At 43.2% G+C, this 19,525-nt stretch overlaps 1 protein-coding gene and 1 long non-coding RNA gene across 4 annotated transcripts in view; one reads left to right on the top strand and one right to left on the bottom strand.

The window, feature by feature from the left end:
• Nucleotides 1–19,525, bottom strand: part of TIPE3 (TNF alpha induced protein 8 like 3) — a 44,917-nt gene that overhangs the window by 5,454 nt on the left and 19,938 nt on the right. The window lies entirely within an intron of this gene.
• Nucleotides 1,975–18,355, top strand: LOC146432734 (uncharacterized). 3 transcript variants are annotated; one of them, XR_014854302.1, is made up of 6 exons: nucleotides 1,975–2,275; nucleotides 8,001–8,163; nucleotides 9,273–9,422; nucleotides 10,291–10,375; nucleotides 10,460–11,093; nucleotides 14,864–18,355. It is a non-coding gene; the product is annotated as an uncharacterized LOC146432734 (long non-coding RNA). The 3 variants fall into 3 exon arrangements; XR_014854303.1 differs by lacking the exon at nucleotides 14,864–18,355 and having other exon boundaries at nucleotides 10,291–10,351; nucleotides 10,460–13,313; XR_014854301.1 differs by lacking the exon at nucleotides 14,864–18,355 and having other exon boundaries at nucleotides 10,460–13,313.

The raw sequence follows: 19,525 nt of genomic DNA, 5'->3' as shown, positions 1-19,525 counted from the left end.
GAGTGTCTTTCCATGGTGAGTCCCAAGTGTGGAATCTGCTATTTAACAGCCTGAGACTGAGCTCCAGATCGTCCTTCTAAAAGTAGAATAAAGAACTATATTATTGCCTTGCTGCTGTGGCTCCCTCCCTGCTTTGTGCTCCTGTCTCTCCAGCCTATCCTACCATGGCATCTGTGGCTCCTCAGCCACGCCAGCCCTCAGAAACCAGCAGATCCAAATCCTTTGTGCATGCTCCTTTGCCCTGATTCCGTGATCTGTGCTGCTCTCTGTGCTGCACAATCTGGACTAGCTGCTCATTAGTTTCACCCCCGTGGCTGCCATGTGCTTTATCCCAATCAGCTGTAGCAGCAGAACAGGTTCCAGTGGGCAGGGACAGAGCTTGGTGGGGCACAACTGTTGTGCACTGTGGTGTCTGTTAAACACCAAAGCTGCAGCTGCTGCCACAGTCCCTGCACCATGTCAGGAACCTGCTGCCAAGCTCAGGAGGAGGTGAAGGGCAGCATTCCTGCCTGGACACTGGGCTGGGCACTCTGCAGAGCCTCAGCCACGGCCTCCACTGCCCCAGCTCCTGCTGCTGGAGTCAGACAATGTGTGTGGGATGGGAAGAAGGCAGACAGCAGCCATCAGCCCACTTGTGCATCCAGACAACAGCGTGGGGACTCTTCACAAAGGGCTGTGCTCGCCTCTGCTAAATTCAGGGTGTGCACAGCTCTGCAGCAGTGTGTGCTGGAGAGCCAGAGAGGCTGTTTGGATTGATTGTTTGGATTCCTGCCTCCAAAATCACGTTGTGCTCAGACACCCAGGTGACGCCTTGCCTTTCAAGGATCACAAGTGGTTAGCCACATGATTACATTCAGGCTTTTGTGGGGACAGCATGTTTACCGTGGCAGCCTTTTCTTACTGCGGCACATTGCTCACTACACAAAATACATCTTCACCTCCTACATACAGCAATTCTATTTTCTGCTTTCTTTCATACAGCAAAACAAATCAGCAACGACATTTTAGATGCTATTAGCTTTCAGGAACATTACACCAAAGCTAAAAATGAAAAACCACCCTCCAAGCACACTGCTTTGTTGGGTAGTGATTAGCTTCCTTTATAGAAAATCTGACATCTTAGGTTTTGCCGAAGAAAGGGCCAGTTCTGCTTCAGATCTCCTCTCACCCTCTCTCTGTCATCTAGAGAGCTGTGTATGCTAAAAGCTGTTAAAAAAGCCCCTTGTGATGGGATTGATCCCACAGCAATCTTCCATCCTTCAGGAAATGCAACTCTTCAGCCCCGTGTTTCCCCTGCTGTGGTGCTCAGGGAGGGATGGTGAGTGCCCAGCAGTGGGCAGTGGGATGGAGAGGCTCCCAGGGAGGCCCATGGTCAGGACTCAGCACCACTCCCTACCAGAGACTGCCCAGCTCCTGGCACACAGTGCTGATCACGACAAAGATGTCTCACATCCACTAAACTTAATAACATGATTGCTTAATAACAGAGTTGCTTAATAACAGAAGTGCAGAAAAAGTTTGGCAACTCCAGTGAGCGGATGTAAGAGTTTTGTATTTTAGGAGTTTTTGAGACTAAAATGCAAGAACATCTGTAATATTCTCCAAATATTTTGATTGCAGATGGCTGTACCAAGTACAAAATGGTCAGAACGAAATGCTCAGCAATACTATTTTTATGTAAATCCCCATTCAGCCACTCTGTACAAAACACATGGCAAAACCAGTCAACCAGAAGATGCTCCCACTATGCCGAGGAGGGAGAATGGTCAACGTTTGCTGGAAGCAATTATGAGGATATGGAAAGCAGCCTCCTGAGCACACAAATCCATTTCCCTCCCAGTCAGCCACTTAGTCAAAGCTGTAATACCATTTTGCAGCCAGGATATTTTCTCCTCTGGCTAATGACTGAAAGTTGAGTTGAAGTGAACTCTGGGGGAGCGCGGCTCCACCGCAAAAATGGAGAGAGGAGTTGATCTGAAGGGTTTCTGTAGAGTTGTCCAGGGCATTTTTAATAGTATCAGCAGGCTGGTTTGGAGAAAGGAGCTTCACCTGACACTGGAGCTGTTACCCAATGCCTGCTGCAGCTTGTCCTGGGCAATCAGTTACCTCAGCCATGGGCTTCACTGGCTGCAAAGCCAGACACACCTGGAGCCTTTGCCTGATTCCCACTGCCCTGAGCACAACCCCAGCTCTGGGCAGCCAGGGCTGGCTGTGTTTTTCAGCCAATGAGTCCATGTGGGGGGGTACTGAGTAGGCTTGAAAGCATCCTGGAGAGGTGAGTTGAGCTGTTTTAAATTAAAGGTCTGAGCTAAAATCATGAAGAGGCTGCAGGTCTGCAGTGGGTTCCTGCAGCTGGGCAGGAATGGGAGGTGATGGGAACCACAAAAGGTTCCCTGCATCTGTGCTCCAGCTGTACTGAAAGGAAGCAAAGGGCTGGATCTTAACTGAACGAGATGGAAATGCACAAGAAAACAAAGATGATGAAGAGGCTGAAATATTTTTAATACTCCTGAATCTTCACTTTTAAAATGCAGCACAACAGCTTCTGCAGCAAAAGACGGGCTTTAAGGAGTCAGCAGTGCTGCTGGAAACGTGGGCATCCCTCCAGCTGCTAGCAGTTGCTCAGGCTTGTGGGAGATGGACCAAGCCAAGGGCCAGGCATGCTCTCAGAGCCTGCCACAGTGTGAGATAGCTGGGTTGTGAAAATTATTGTTGCAATATGCTGTTTTAATGACTGGTGTGAGCCAGTTTGAATGCATCTGTGTGTTTTAACCTTGTGATATACCTGTCTCTGAGCCTGGAGAGTCTGGGAATGGCAAGGAGGCAGTTGGACTGTAAAGCTCTGACAGTGGATATTTGAATGGTTAATCTAGTGTTGCTGCTCATGTTGATAATTTAGTGTTTTGCAGCTTGTTTCTTTATAACCTGAAGAGTTGCCTGTAATGGCTCCTTTTCTTGACATAAATACAAAAAATCCTAGTTGCTTAATTTGCATCATTCAGGCAAAATGTTAGAGGAAATGAGCTGCAAACGTGTGTGTTTTATTTATCCATCAAGTCTCACTTGCATGTTATATGACTGATTAGAAACATGAACCACAGGATTAAGGATTTCAAATAGCTCTAATAGCAGACAGGAAAAAAAAGTCCACTAAAACCACTTGTCCTGTAGTGTTTTAGTCCTGAGCAGCCCAGGCACGAGCTCTGAGTGTATTACTCTTGGACAGCTACAGGATCACTGCAGAAGAAACATTCAGTGTTTCCAGTAACTTTAAGCCAAGAAATCCACTAGACCAGATGGAATACATCAGCTCTCAGGGAGGGCCAATTTAAACATGTATAAGCACCGGGGGCCCAGTGCTCAAACTTTAACACTTCTAAATTGTTACTGTGAGCATAAAAGGGTTGCTCATATCCGCAGTGGAACAGGAGATTACAGACTGATAATTATATGATCCTGGGAGAATGTACCAGCACTGAAATGTCTGAAAGCAAAACCTGGACACGCTGGAAATGGCAGCAACAGCCCTGTGTGGAGGAAATATGACTGAATGGAAAAAAAGACCATTTTTCCTTTCAGTGCTTTAGATGTACAGCAACTATGCCACAAAAAAAGTGCTGTCTGGTAACCTGGGGACTGGAGATTCCAAGGGATAGTCTTATTTTTGCAGCTGATTTGTATCTGGCATTTACTTTCCTTGTACTATATTGTTGTTACATACTGGAGTTGCCTTTCAATACCTGGAGGAGGTGGTGGAAGGCTGGGGGCCCCTTCTGGAAAGAGAAGAGGAGCAGTGCAGAGTGAGCAGATCAAGAGTTGTCCTGTGGGTAATGCCTGCAGGAGCCTGTCCAGGGGAGAGGAGCTCAGCTGCAGTTTCCATCAGCTCTGATGGAGCTGCCAAGGGCCTGGCTGAGCTCTCCTCCTGCTGCCCCTGGTAGCTGGCTGGGAGCTGCACTGCTGTGCTCTTCTCCTGTGTCTGAGAGCAGTAGCTGGCAAGTGGAGTGTGGATGACAGCACTGTCCCGGGGCTGAGCCTGGCTCACAGCATGGAAACCCTCCCAGGCACTCCCTGGAATATATGGCACAGCTGGCAGCACGCTGGGGTTTTGTATGGCTGCTATTTGACATTACAAATGAGACACTGCACTTGGTCATATCCTGCACACTCGCATCCAGCTGGTGGAGAGGAAACCACTCCCTGCCAAAGGGGCTCAGGGAAATCATCTCTGCATTGTGTCCCACAAACCACAGGGCAGCAGCTGCTTTGGGCAGGACCCAGCCCTGATCCAGCCTGCCAGGGACCAGCTGGGCACATGCAAGCAGCAGTCACCTCTCTCAAAGTGGCTACTGAAGCCTTTGATTTTATTTGCCTGATAATGTAAATCAGAACCAAAGCCTAAACCAGGCTGCAGCTCAGGGAATGGTACCTTTGCAGAGTGACTTCCAAGTGTTCATTTTCAACTTTGCACCTTGCGTTTTGCAGCATGGGGAAAGCTCTGCCAAGGCAGCAAACACATCTGGGCAGCTGCTGGCAGTGAGTGTAAGTCCTGCAGAGCTTGCACAGCACCCTGAGCTACACCCAGAGTGAGCAAGGCTTTGCTCTTACCTGAAACTGCTCAGGAGTTAAAGTCTGTCTGCCAGGAGTGATAGTAGGAGAGTGTGGTGTTTGGGTTTTTAAGCTTTACTATACAACTAAAAGAGGTTTTGATAAACTGACCACTGTATTTTAGAAACAGCTTTAAAGTCTTTCAGTGTCAGTTCATTAGGTTCATGGCAAAATATTTTGAAAAGGGTGAACATCCCTATTCCAGAAAAACCTTGTTTAGCTCTGCTTGACACTGCCAGACAAAAAGCTTCCCCCCTGAGAGCAGAGTTTTGACAAGGGAGGATTGGTTACTACCCCTTGCAATGACCTATTGATCCTGTTATTGTATTTTGAGACAGGTGGTTATGGTTATATTAGTTTTGGTTTGGTTTGTTTGGGTTTTTTTTTTAATGCTAGCTTTACTCTAAAAGACTCCTTTTGATCAGAGAGGCATGGTGGCAAACCCAAAACACTGCAGCCTGATCTTACCTAAGCACGAATAGCTCACAAACCCTAGCAGCCCATGCTTTGGTGGCACTCAGGGACATCTTTTATCGCTCAGGAGTTTTTTGCCTTCAAATTGTCTGTGACTTTTTTCCCCCCAATATATGCTCTGTAGAAAATCCTGCACAGTAACTATTGAAGAGTTTAACTTCAGTCACTGAAGCATTTTGTGTTTAATGTGCTTTCCCTTTTCCACAATTACCACATTTCTTACACTGTCCTTTCAAGAAGACACTGCATGGAAAAAAGAAGCGATCATGGGGACTGTGTGGCAAAAATACCCAATTAGTCAAATAATTATTAGCTCCATAGGAAAATTATGCTTGTTTTAATGTCTGGCCATGTAATTTTCACAACAGGACAGTAACGAGTTCTTTGGTATGTGCTAAGGGGTTGTTTATTGCCTAGAAGGGACAGAGGCTCTTGGGGAGCACCAGGCACTGAATGATAAACAATTATCTTGTTAAAGAATGAAGGCTTGTGGGCTTCTTTGAAAGGATTCAGCCATCATGTTCTTCCACACTAAAGTAACAATTATCCAGGAAAGAAAGGATTTTCTTGCCCAAGTATTGTTTGTCACAGAGACTTAAAAGCCATGTGAAACCTTTCAAGATCCTGCAGCTGTCCTGTTTTATCCAGATGCAATTGTTGTAGCAGCTTCTCTTTGTCAATGATCTATAGAACTTGCTAGCAGTGTTTCCAGACTGGTAGATTCTGCTCTGAACAAAAACTTGAAAAGCTGTTTGAACATTGTGACACTTGCACAGGTCTCGGGGGCTTTCAGCCCAGTTTCATGAATGACTTGGACTCTTGATCAGGATGTGTAAGATTTTCCACATATTCTTTTATCCTCTCCTCTGGCAGGGTGAGGGAGAGAGGAAAGCTAGGGAGGCATCTGTGCCTTTGTGGGCTCAGTGCTTGGCAGTCACCACAGGCACCACTCCTGGTTACAGGGAGGGTCAGCTTTCCCTGTGCTTCTGCAGCTCAAACGCTTTCTATTCCTTCCAAAAAAGTCTCTTTAGCATGCAGGAGCTGGTCGTTCCCAGTGGGAACAAAATAATATGCTGTTAGTAAAGCAAGGCCCAGCAATATCAGCCCTAAATATTAAACAAGGCCTCTGTGCAATCTGTGTGCTTTAAATAGTTAAAGTGCGGCTATGAAACAGGCTATTGGCTACTGCTTCACCAATTTCTATTTTTGCCCCCACCCATTTCTCATCCTCTCAGGAAGAAAATTTTCAGGGTTTATTTTTGTGCCTTCAAATTGCTTGCTGTGGCACTACACTGCTCTTTCTCCGGAGATAAAATGTCCTTGCCTTTTACATAGAATAATTCTATTTTTGACTCTAATATATTAAGGATGGCATGAAAAATAACCACGTCTGTGCTCTAGGGATATACAAAATTCCATGAGAAAGCAAGCAACTGGGAACCCAAGGGTAGCTGGTCTGAAGATGCTCTGAAACTGAGATGCTATTTCTCTGTATCTTAACATGAGGCTGAAAGAGAATGGGGATGGGGAAGTATTTCTGCTAAACCAGGTCAAGGTGAATAAAGTGCAGAGAAGCCACACTAGGGTGCAGCTGCAGCAGGTGTCCAGCTGCTGCTGAGCCAGTGGCTGTGTGAGCTGAGCTCTGCCTGTCCTGGGCAGAGGATGGGGGTCAGCAGCTCCAGCCCTGCATCCCTGCAGAGCCATCCCAGCCCTGCTGCTCAGGTCCTCCCTCTGGGGGACAGGGCAGCCTGTGTGGGGTGGGAGGAGCACAGCTGTCATTCACTCTCCTTGTGTGGGTTCTGGTTTGGTTTCTAAAAACAAGCAAAGCCCCTGACGACAGCACAGGATCTTGTCTGCTTGCAGTGCTCTGAGTGCACTGACACTGCGAGGGCTGGGTGACTCCTAACAGGGAGTGTGGGAATGGGAAGGGGGTGGAGGGGAAAGACAGGCTGTTGGAGCTTGATTTAAGTTGATGGCATCTGTGTATCTGGCAAATGAGGGAGATATTTTTTATGGACAGACACTGTGTGCTATTGCTTTCCTAATTTGGTACTTGGTTGCTTGACCACTTGGTTTTGAATTAAGAAGGTGATGCATAGGAGGAGAATAAAACAATGCCAGATAACAGGTACAATTGGAAAAAAATTGGACAATTGGACTGTTGGTCCCTAAATAAAACACCAGAGGAGGTGGTAATTTCCACATTTAATTCCAGCCATGCTTCCAAACTCTGTTTATACCAGAGAACAAAGTCAAATGAGGGGAAGGTGAAGAGGACAATAATGGCAAGAAATGTCTGACAGCAGTTCACTTTCCTAAGGCAGGAGCAGACACTGCAGACTGATCACAATATATTTAAAACTGTTAATGAGAGAAGGTTTCCTTAACCTTTTGCATAGACTATTGTCTAATTTTTATTATTTGCATACGTGTTTTGGGGGAGTCAATTAAACAAAAAAAAATATTTTGGAGATGCTAATTAGTGCTTGCAGCCCTGGAAGATGAGGGCTGACAGGTTCTAACCCATTTGGACCTGCTGTTTGCCTGATGCAACATGAGGGCCTGGTAGGAGCATAAGGGAGCTTCAAGTGAGGCTTATCCTGTGATGGATTGATGTTCTTTAACAAGAATTAAAAAAAGATTAAAAAAACTCCAAACCAACAAAAAACCCCAAAACCCAACTCTCCCCCTCAAAAAACCCAAGCAAAACAAACAAAAACCCCTAGCTAAACAGAAAATCCCACTAAACCCCCAACCCAAAACTGGTGCTAGAAGAGGCTCTGCAGGTGTGTGTGTGTCAATTACTAAGGAAATAATTTTCTGAACCCTCCCTCGAGTCATGCTTGGTTATATTGTCTGTGTCACAGAATCATTACTTACAAGGAATGTGGGTGCTGCTTCTCTCTGTGTATTTATAACAGTTTTCACTCCCTCCATGAATGCAAAGGCCTGGATTTGTAAAGACATCTAATGTATCGCTGACTGCAGTCCAAAATTTTAGCTCCTATTCTGAGAATGTGCAGGAGGCAGAAAAGGACTTAAACAGATCTGGAAGAGTTGCTGCAACTTGTGAAGTCTTTTGGGGTAAGGAAAATGCTCAGGATTAATCCATGGCTCTGCCAGTGACCCTCCTTGTTCCTTCCAGAGCAAGCATCCCTTGCTCCCTCTGCCCCACATCCTCCTCCCCAGGCTGTGTCCTGCTGCAGGTGGAGAGAGCAGCAGCATTTCTGAGCCAGGTGCTGAACTGTTGCACTTCCAGCAGGTTTGGATGCAGATCTGTGCTCCAGTGTGGCAGAGAGGGTTTCAGGCTGCTGGAAGCAGTTTTCTTTCACCCAGCCCCAATTAGCTGTTGACTGTGCTGCAGCTTTACGAGCCCAGCACAATACCAGATGGGAATGTTGCTTGTGCAAGTTCTTAAAAGACCTAAGGGCATCCTTTCTTTCTGAGCAAGAGCTGCTGATAATATCAGTTTCTGAGTGGTGCCTGCTCTGGTTTCTTTTAACTCATTTGAAGTTTTTTTTTTTTTTTTTTTTTACAATTTCCTTACAGACTTCTAACAGACAATCCCATTGTGGCCTTACTGAAACAAACCCTGCTTGCTGTTTGATTATAACCCTCAGGACTGATATTGTAGAATCCACCAACAGTGAGCTAGTTCAATGGTATAGTTATAAAAGAACTAGTGGTGTTACAAGTTTCAAAGAGAAAATTTATTTTAAAATGTCATTGGCTTCTCCTTGCTGACAAGCACATGAATAAATTCCTTTTCCTTGTAGTTTAGGGGTTTTTCCCCTTCCAATACTGAAATAGATGCCCACATGAGCACTGGAGCTCTGCACACCTTTACAAGAAAAATCTAAACTCAATGTGTCAATATCCTCGATGCAGGGTGAAACCAATGCCTTGTTTTCAGTCTCAAAGTGCTAGAAACTTTCTTAGCAACAGCAAAGCTGAGACTGAAAAGACAAAAGACATGAATACTCAGAAAGAAAAGGTTTTGCTGTTTAGTGTTGTTCCCCAAAGAGGACAAAACTAGAAGAGTCTCCATTTGCTTATTGTTTTAAACAATGCTTTACTGTTTGCCTGGTTATTCTAAAGAAAAGGAAAGACATTATTACAGTTGCAGAACATAAGGCCGTGTGGAGTCCTTGAGTAACTATTTTTTCCTTTTTTTTTCCTCCCCCTGTCCCTAGAGAAAGATTAGCTGTTGGGGAGATGGCCAACCAAGATTCTGAATGGAAAACTCCTGACCAAAGGAAAAATTAATGCTGGTCAATGCAGCTGGGATTCATCACACTCTCCATCTCTTACAAGTTTTTGTGCATCTGATTGGGGATTTATTGGTAGGAACACGTTGCCTTATGCCTCAGATGTGATCTATAACCCTGTTTTCCTTTAAAATGAAGTCTGATTTGGACTTTAATATATCCTTTGGGTGAACTGCTCTGCACTGCTTGTCTACAGTGTCAGGTCAAGCATCTGATCAAGATGCACAAAACAGAAGGAATGAATATGTGATGCCTTCCAGCCCTGTGGAAAAAGAGACACAGGCTAATATACCTATCTATTCCACATGAACCTGACCACCTGCTGTGCTCTCCATACTTGTCCTCTGCAATCCTGCCATAAAGAATGACCACTCTGGAAACCTCAGTCTAGGCTAATGAAAGCTGAGCCTTACATAGTGCAAGTGAAAGGTTATTTCCTTTGGAGGGACAAAAAACCTGGGAAGGTGAAATTGCAGGTCAATTCTGTTCCTCCTTGGTTCAAAATCTGCAGAAATATTATCTGCCAAAACTTACAGTGTCTTAGTGTCTTGCACTAATGAAAGAAACAATCCCAAGTTTATATTGGGAAAAAAAAAAGGAGGAGAAGCCTGACTAGAGATGATGGTTTCCTTGTTATGGGTTTAAAGCAAACTGCTAAGCATGGCATCAATATCTTCACAGTGAGGACACTGACCCAGGCAGCATAAATAACACCTGACAGTCAGAGCTCCTGGAGAGGATAAACACTAATGAAGATAATCTGGTTTTGTAGTTTTACCTTGCTCACTGTGTGTATACATACTGCAAAACAAATCATGCCAGGAGGAATATCCTGATACCAGGGATGCTTTTGCTGTCATCAGTCTCTAATAACACTGTAACAGCAGTGGCTGTAACCACCCATGGTGCTGAAGTTCACTCTGAGTGCAACTCTTTATTTCAGGAAAGCAGAAATGGAAAAGATGCTGGAAAAGTGTTGGAATGGTCAAGACAGTTCTTAGAAGGTCTGTTTCATTATTCTGAGGCATGTGAGTAACTGCAATGTGTTGTGTGGGGGTTTCTTTTATATATATATCTATGTATGCACATATTCTCATTATATAACATTGCAGCTCGAAGGAGTCAGGATAGAATTTGCATAGGAAAAAACCAAAAATCACCGCCTTTGCATCACCTACAGAAAAGCCTGAAAGGACAAGCCTCAACAACAAACAGATAAACAGAATGTGCCATCCCTCATGGTATCAGTTCTGTGAAATCTCTGAGTACATACACGCTGAGCTGATTTGTGATGATGCCCACACGTGTACTGAGAGCATCCAGCTGGGGCTATGCAGAAATGTACCCTCTGAATGCAGAGCAACATCAGTGTCTGCAGAGACTCCACAAGAACTGGATGTGGCCCAGCCTGATAGCAAGAGAAAGAAATGCAGCACAGCCCACACGCTGCTATCACCTCGCTGTTCCAGCTGCCAGCAAAGCTGCTGCCTTTGGCTCTGGCTGTTGGTCATGGAACAGCAGACAGTGCCATGGTTCTGTGCTCAGAACAGACACCCATCCCACCCAAACAGCTGCTGCTGCTGAAGGGAATTTGGGCAGTGTTGCCCTTTCTTGATCTCGAGCATGAATTTCCAGAGTATCTGTGGTACCTGCTGAAGAAGCAGAGGCACTGGCCTGTTACTTCTCCTTCTGGAGCCACTCTGAGCACAGGCAGCATCTCAAAGCTGACCTAGAAAGTTTCCAAAGGTGAGTTTAGACCCATCTTATCTCTCCTGGATTTGACATGGTATTCAAAGACTGAACACTCTGTGGGACTTTCTCAGACCAGCAGACATCTGAAGGGGAATACTACTTAGCTTCCTCTCACTGCTTTGTAGTTTTTGGTAAATCCTTCTTTTCTAGAGAACTAATCTTGCACTTCTTAGTCCTGCTCGAGGGCTCCACTGGGTTCAGCGCTCTTTCTGCCTGAAAAAATGTGAAAAAACCCACTTCTTGCTCAGCTCTCATTGGTCCTGTAGGAAAAAAATGGATTTTTGCCTGATCTTACGTTTCCCATTCAACTTTTTATACAACAAGGAAAAGTGTTAATTCCTTTCTTGAAGAGGGACAGGAGCAGCTCTGGCATGTACTGCTGAGGGTGAGCAATCCCCAGGGAGGATTTTGTCAGGGAAGGATGGGCCAGATCGCTGGGACCCCAGTTCTGATTCCTGCTCCAATTTCCTTCAGCAGGGGCATCTAACAACCCCTATCACACACTTCTTTAGAGAAATAAGATTCCTATGCTCATGCTTTTGTAGGGTTTAGATTTCCCTGCAGCAAGGTCTAGCTGTAGTTCCTGCTCGTGCTTCTGCCGTTGCCATAGCATAACCCAGGGACATTCACATCTAAGCACACAAGGAAGGAGCAGAAAGCCTTTGATCAAATGAGACATTTCTATGCTTTTAAATGGAGATGGGAGACTTAAAAAGGAACGACTGTATATGTGTCATTCATTACTATTATTTCAAAAGCCAAAATAATCTTGAGATTCCTATGGGTTTGCACCAGAAAGCCTAGAGTGATAATCCAGTGTTTGTGCTCTGAATACAGGTATTGCTCATAGGGAATAAACTGCTGGCAGGAACACTTCAATAAACTCTATCATCAAGCTGAATGACACTCTAAAATAACTGTTTAACTTTTACTAACAGTCATTATTAATTTAATGAAGTTTCCCAGGATGCTTTAAGCCAAAAGAGAGAATGTTTGCAGTCCTCTGCATAGAAACATCACACATTACATATTCAACAGGAAAGGTCTGGAAGAGGAACCCTTTTGTTTTTCTTATTTCCTTTTAACTAATGCTAATCTGGGCTGCTCGTCTCATGCTGTTAAGCCTTACACTTCAGTATAGCTGAAATTCCCCTTGGCAAAAAACTGAGCAGCAGCTTAACCCAGTGGGCCTCACCTTAGTGGAGCTGGGTTTGCTGCCAAACAGAGCTGGCCTGCTTTTCTTTCTCGGGCTTTTTTCCCCCTTTTCCCCACCCAAGTCTATTCAAATAGTTTCCTTTGCAGCAATCTGTTCTCTTCCTCTGGGCCTGATGCTGTTGCTGAGGCATGGCATGGTGCACTTCAGGCCTGCCTTTGCTATCTGCATTTCTTCAGCTTCTGGCAGCACTGCTCCCTCCCTTCCCACAGCACTCTCGAGGTTTGTTGCAGGAGCAGCACCTCCCCATCACTCAGATGTCTGTCTTTTCTTCACTCCTAAAGCCAGAAGATGATTTGCCACTTGCTACTTTTCAGTGTTTTCTCCCCAAATATTACTCTCACGCTTACAGAGAAAGCACATGCAGCTTTACCCTTTCAGCCTGCTTAACAACCATCCCTCCATCCAATACAAAATATGCCTGTGATAAAATTGCATTTTCTTATGGCAAATGGGCTCCCCAATGAGCCTCTCAGACTCACTCCCCACTGTGAGAGCTCTCATTAAGTGCAGCCCAGTGGTGGTAGTGTAATGTTGTTTCAGTGGACATTTATTTGACATTAATATACAGAGAAATTGCTTGTGGAAAGCTTTTATCAAAGAAATAAAACTCCAGATACAAGAACTCTGTCTCTTATTTAGGGAAAGACAGCCTACAAATCCAAGCAGCGTGTTGGAGTTTGCAAGATTTCTGACAAATGGGAAGAGTGGGGTAAAAATAAGAAAATCAGCTGTCATTGTGTGTGTTCTGCTCCCATGTTCATGCTCAGGGCTGCCTGATGCATCTTCTTGGAACTCACACAAAGGATATGTCCTAAGACAGCAGCTGAAGAGAGATTTGTACCCAGTGACTTTTGGTTAAGTAAGACTATTAATGCTGTGAGCACAAGACTATAAATGTGACGAGATGCTGCAGTTTATTCAGGGCAGCACTGAGTTTCCTAATCAGGATGGTTATAATAACGATACTGCTTTGTAAACTGGTCAAAGGGAACCTGATTAATCTCATTAGTTTTATAATCTGATTGGTATGGTTTGTAAAATCCTAGGGATGCTTGACAATCCTAGAGCAATCTTCTTTATTCCAGAATAAAACTCAATCCAACACTATGAAAGGAATTTAGCATATTTCAATAGTCTAAAAGTGTACACGTGGATGTCTTAGTTTGGATGCTCCTGTAATGGCTTCTTCTAGTATCATTTAATTGCCTTCTTATTTTACAATAAATAAAAGTTCTTTACTTGACAATCAATGAAACTGCATACATTTGGAGGCAGCTTTTTCTTTCATTTTCCTTCAAAAGAGAAATTTACAAAGATTGAAACATATGGCCAAGATGTTGTGGCAAGAAAAAGTTATCTAGATACCTGCTCAGATAAACTACAGAAAACAAAATGTTGGAAGAAAATACTTGCCCTTTTATTCTTCACAAAAGTGGAGAAAATACTGCTTTGTGGAGGAGCATTTGCTGTGTGAAGATCTGCCTCTGAAATAGCTGGAGATCCTAAGGTTGCATATAAAGAAGATTTAGGACTTGATTCTCCTTCCTTTTGCATAGATAAGAATTCTTTTGCTATACTCAGAGTTTCAGGAAAGAAAGTCTTTACTGGTATCAGTGATAATGGTCTAAACTGGCCTTGTAGAATAATGATGTCATCTATGATGACACAGAGTTTGACTACTTCTCATCCAAAACTGACTTACTCTCCAGCAGGTCCTCTTTCCTAATTCTTTTAGAGAGAACTCACTATTTGAAGGGGACGTATCCCAGTCAACCACATGTATTTTTGGATGCACTTCACCACATTTCTCAGAATGCATTGTCTCTGTACAAGACCCTTGGTGTTATCCTTCTGATTTCCAAGAAAATCAGAATGCTAAAGCTACCAGGGAATAACCCTGCATTGCACAGTGGCTACAGCCTGTATTAATGTCCTGAATTTAAAAAGTATGTCTGTCTCATACTCAGGCTCTCATCCTCCTCACTGGGGACTGAACCAGCAAACAAAGAGAAGGACTATTTTCTGATTTCTTTTAGTTGTGTTTATTTTTCACTATGACAACTTTTCAAACAGAGAACAAACTGAAATCTTAATTTGTCTGCTCTTGCCTCATTCCTCCTTTTTTTTTTCCCCTCACCACAGAATAATACAAATCATCTGGAATACGGGGATATAAATTACTTGTGTCAATGACTAGACTTAGGAGTGATTTTTAATTTTTAATCTCTATTTGCTTCAGAAATGAATAGACCACAGGCATAGGTCAGCAAAGCAGTAAATTAAAAAAACAGCTTCAGAGATAGGAACAGAGAAATGTGTGCAGTGGCTGCTAAAAAAACCCTGAAGTTTTGAAATATAATAGGCTAATTGTACCAAACTCTCATGATTTATAAGGTATCTGAAACTCCTAGTTCTATGTCATTTCTTGGCTATCATTTTTATCACGGAGGCTAGTTAATGTATTTTGGTTTAATATAGGCAACTATAACCACACTCTGTTCCTCAAGTCCTGCTTGTGTAATCTTTTCCCCTTTCTTTGTCATACAAGGAAAATGGACTTCCGTCTTCAAAGGCTTACGTGGGACCTTTAAAAGATTCCGTGAAAAAAGTTTCCTCTGATTCCCTGGAGAGTTTGCAAGATCACATTGCAGCACTCTCATGAATGAGTTCCAGAGAGTAAAGCTGCTGGCTCTGCTTCCCCTAACTGAGATGTGCAGAAATGAACTGAACTATCTGAGTGCAAGTGGAGCAAAGTGATCCTTCTGAGCTCCTGTAACAGACTGTGAGGGGTTGGTAACACCAGCAAAGCCACCTCCACGGAAAAATATCAAATCCTTATCCTTTGAACAGCTGCCATAATGAGCCTTTTCTCCTCGGTTAGTCCTGACTAACCCACTGGAGTGGGAAGAAGTGAATGAAAAGACGTTTCATTCTCCACTGCCAGAGAACAGCTCTCAAAACAGTGCTTTTCAGCAGTACCCTGATTAGAATGGCTGGAGGCTCAGGGGACTCCCTGTTGCCAGCCTTGGCACCTTGCTGATTTTCAGCACTATTTGTTGCTTTTTTTAAACCCAAAGCCAGTTGAAACTAATGAAAACACGCTTCTTTAACAGCCAGGGATTTCGCAGCCAAGCCCTGCTTAAACTGACTAATGTAAATAGCTTTGTCATTTTATAGGGTATGTTCGGAGTTCAATGAGCAGACCTAACTGGGAAATTGAATTAAAAAAATATTAATTTCCCCCCTTCCGTATATCTTTCCAAACACATCCTAAATTTCTGCCAGTTCTAAGGTGACCCTGTTCATGCCATCTAATGTTTAATAGCTATATTGAATAATATCTCAAAGATGAGTCAGAGCATGGCTGAAATTTGCACTGAAGTCATAGAAAATCATAACCCCTGAATCAAAACGAATTTGTGGTCTTTCCTATATCCTCTGTCCCGAGGTATGGCAATAGCCTCTGAAACTGTTTGCTTTTCTTTAAAATAAGAAGCTAAATCCTCTGGTGTGCACCAGCAGAGCTCCACCTGCACTGACAAACTGGTATAGCTCTACACCCAGTGAGGGAGCACTCCCCTCATCCGATTTATTTTTAATAGATTGAATGAACAATAACCACTCTGCATCTAGTGAGAGTTAAGACTGGCTGAATACTATGTCTGTACCTACTTATGCAGTTGAGGATAAGGAAAACCACAAGTTATGGGCTGTCTCCACCATTCATATAAACTGGAATTATTAAGCTATTTTGATGGAAAATGCTGGCTGGTTGAAATATTGTTGGAAGTGTCTGTATTTTATTCTAAAATTCCTAGTGACTTCCTGTCAATCTCCCAGGCTGTCAGCCCTTTCTTCTAGTGTCTGCCATTTGAGTTAGCTTTGCTGCACAGATTTTGGCTGAAAAAGTGAGTTGTTCCCCTGTGCAGTAGGGAACCCAGCTTAATGCTTCTCTTCATACTAACAGAGCTGATCATGAGCTTAATCATGTAGACTTGGCGTCCTTTTGGAAAAAAATCCCAAACAAAACCATCAAAACAAACAAAAAACCCCAGCAAATGTGTGTGTGTGTGTGTGTGTGTGTGTGTGTGTTTGTGTATATATATATATGTATACATATGTATGTTTATGTGTGTATGTATGTATATGCATAGATATGCTACACACATTTTTTTTTTTCAGGAAATTTTTCATTCTCTGTGACAACATAGCACCACTAGATTTTGCAGTGCAAAGGCTGCCTTTTAATCAAGTCTAATCTTGCAAACACTTATGTAGATTTCCCTAATGATAATTTCATCTCTGTGACACCATAGGACTGGCAATACTAATTGTTTCAGCATTTATTATTACCTACTATCCAAAGTCTTTGTCATTTCATAGAACACCAAGTGCATTTTTTGTGACATCCTACTTCTAAAATATCCAACAGAAAAATTACTGTTGTCATAAAATGTTCTAAATGTATGAAGCATGAAGGGAACAACTCTATTTCTCATAAATGTTGAAGGGTTAAATCACATACTTTTGGAGCACTCTTGCTTATTAAAAAATTATTTATGAGTTGAATTGTATCACTTCTAAATATATAAAGAGTTGGGATGCCTTCCAACAATTACTAAAGAAGCCAGCCAAGTGATGCTTTCCAATTAAATCAGGCTGAGTTGTTTGTTTGTTTGTTTTTTTTTAAACTTCTCAGTGTCCTGTGTTCTTGCTTCTGATTTTTTCACGATTCAAACAGACAATGCATTAACCTCATACAATGAAGTCTCACACATCTCCTCTTTGGTATCCTTTCATGTGCTGGTGAGCAGCAGGAGTCTCTCTGTAGGTGCTCACGACATGAAAGGTGTCTTTCTTGTCCATCTAAGTGCTGCTGCTGGCGCTTCAGTTCTTGCTTTTGTTTAGAACCAGTTGTTATACAAAGCTTCAAAGCTTATAACTTCTGATAGCTTATTTATATTTGTCATGTTCAATCTTTGATAACAACCGTGTTAAAAAACCTGAGTAAAGAGTGCAGAGCTGAAAGCATTGACTTCCATGGCAGTGCCTGTGCTGTTCACATTATGCAAAGAGACAGATGAAAGTCCATGATGTCTAATTTATTAGCAGGGAAATAAAGACAAATTAATTAAAAAGAAAAATGCTGAACAAAAAAAATCACTAAGCCATAAAGTACTCCCCCTCTTGCTTTGGATGAAGCTCAGATGTTTACAGGGAGGTCATGCACCACTACTCACGTGTGGTATCACACCCGTACCAGCTCTTGAGAGAGAAAACATTCCACAATTCTCCACAGGTTTATTTCCTGAGTGAAGCATATTATAGAAAGTTACCTATCTAGGCTGAGTCCCAGACTGTAGACCTAGAGGACATACCCAGACCAGAGCAGCCCATGAACTTTTTCCAAGATGTCTGTGAAAAAGGTAATTATGAAAACCTAGTTAAGTCTTTATAAACTTAAATTTACTGTAAGCACTCTGAGCTGATGAAAAGTTATGTAATCTGCAAAATTAAACTGAAAACACTGCAGTAGACTATGGAGTGCTTATTCCTTAGGAAATCAGCCTTTCCATAGCTGGCTCTAGTCATCGCTGCTGCAGAGTTCACTTTGTTCTATGCTGAAGAAATATGTCAGCTCCAGAGTACATAGGGCCTGCCTTTATTGCTGGGGTTGGAAGTTTGCCACTCAGAGATCTAATCAGAATTGTTTATTTTTTTCCAGCACTCTGGAGTAGATAACAAGCTCGTTTGGGTATCTGGCATATTTATTTAACTCTGTTACAGGTTCAGCTAGTCACCCATGATCGTTTACAAGATTTAAATAAAGGTTTCTCCTCGATTAGTGCTGGAAAATGAAACAGCTTGTGTAACTTGGAAAAATGATTTAAAATGATGGAAATTATTCTTGTGCGAGGAAGACAGAAATAGCCCAACACAAGTGCATTCCGCAGTTGCCAGTTGAAACAGCAGCCTATTTTGTGCTGTGCCTTTTACTGATTCATTTCTAGGGTTGTTCTCTAAAAAGAATCTACAGTTAGTGGGGCTGAACTGCTGCTTTCTGTCAAGTGGAAACTGAGTGGCTGTTCCATAGCCTTTTTCCAAAAGCTTCCTTTGAAAGCTGGAACACTGGAGCACATAGATCTGCCAGAGCCTGCCACTGGGAATGCAGGAATGCAGTCCTTGCCCAGTGTCTGTAGGTCCTGCCAGCTCCTCCCTCTCTGCTGTGACAATTCACATGCTGCAAGAGTGGCTTTCGCTGCCCGTGCCATACTCAGGAGTTTCAGCCAGAGGATTTGGGAAGCCAAATCCATTTGCCACATGCCTGCATCTCCACCAGCCTTTCCAGGAGCATCCCAGAAACAACGTGCAGCAGTCCTTGGATTGCAGGTAGAGTGAGGTTTGATGCACACTCTCCCTCCCACAGGCTGGAATTACCCTGCCATGCTGCTCTGTGTGCCTCTGTTAAGGGATTGGCACTTAGACAGACCTGGCTGCTGTTTTTGATAAACATTTCTTTGGGTTGGTTTCAGAACATCAAAACTCACCATCTCATTGACTTACACACCTCACTACATTTTCACGACAACATTCAAAGAGCAACAAAACACTAAATTGCTTATTTATGCACTTTAAACACAATGTCTTTAACAGATTTCTGTGGAATGTCCACAGTGCTTTTGGAAACTGAATTCTCACGAGCCAGCAAGCTTCTGTAAAACTCTTACCAACCATGATCAACCATGGACAATCTTTCATGACTAGAATGGAAGATTTGCTTTATACTGTATTATCTGGGGGCAATAGGATATATAAAGAATCCCTGCAAAACTCTTCAAATTGCTTAAGACCAACACAAGCCCTTTGCAATATGCATACTTCAGTTCCTCATTGAAGTGTATTTTATGGGTATCTTTATTACCATATGAATTTCACAGTCTGAGCTGGGAGCGACAGATGAAGGAGTGGGAGAAAGGAAAGTCTTATCCCACTTTCACCCCCATTTCTGTTCAGTTCATTCATTTCATTATGTGCTTCTGGCTGAACAGTGTATTCTCCTCTCCTGGGCCAGGCTGCATCCACCCCTGCTTTAAGCTCTTTCCACCCCTGTGACAACAGCTGGTTGTTCAGCTCAATTCCAAAATAGCACTGGGCTGCTCCAAAAATTACCATAGCTTCTCCTTCGGGGCACAGCCAATGTGGCCTCAGT

The sequence above is a fragment of the Lichenostomus cassidix genome, chromosome 10, assembly GCF_008360975.1.
Source record: "Lichenostomus cassidix isolate B80296 chromosome 10, HeHo_3.0, whole genome shotgun sequence".
Lineage (NCBI taxonomy): Eukaryota > Metazoa > Chordata > Aves > Passeriformes > Meliphagidae > Lichenostomus > Lichenostomus cassidix.
The sequence above is the reverse complement of the archived record's forward strand: the minus strand, read 5'-3'. Positions and strand labels throughout refer to the sequence as shown.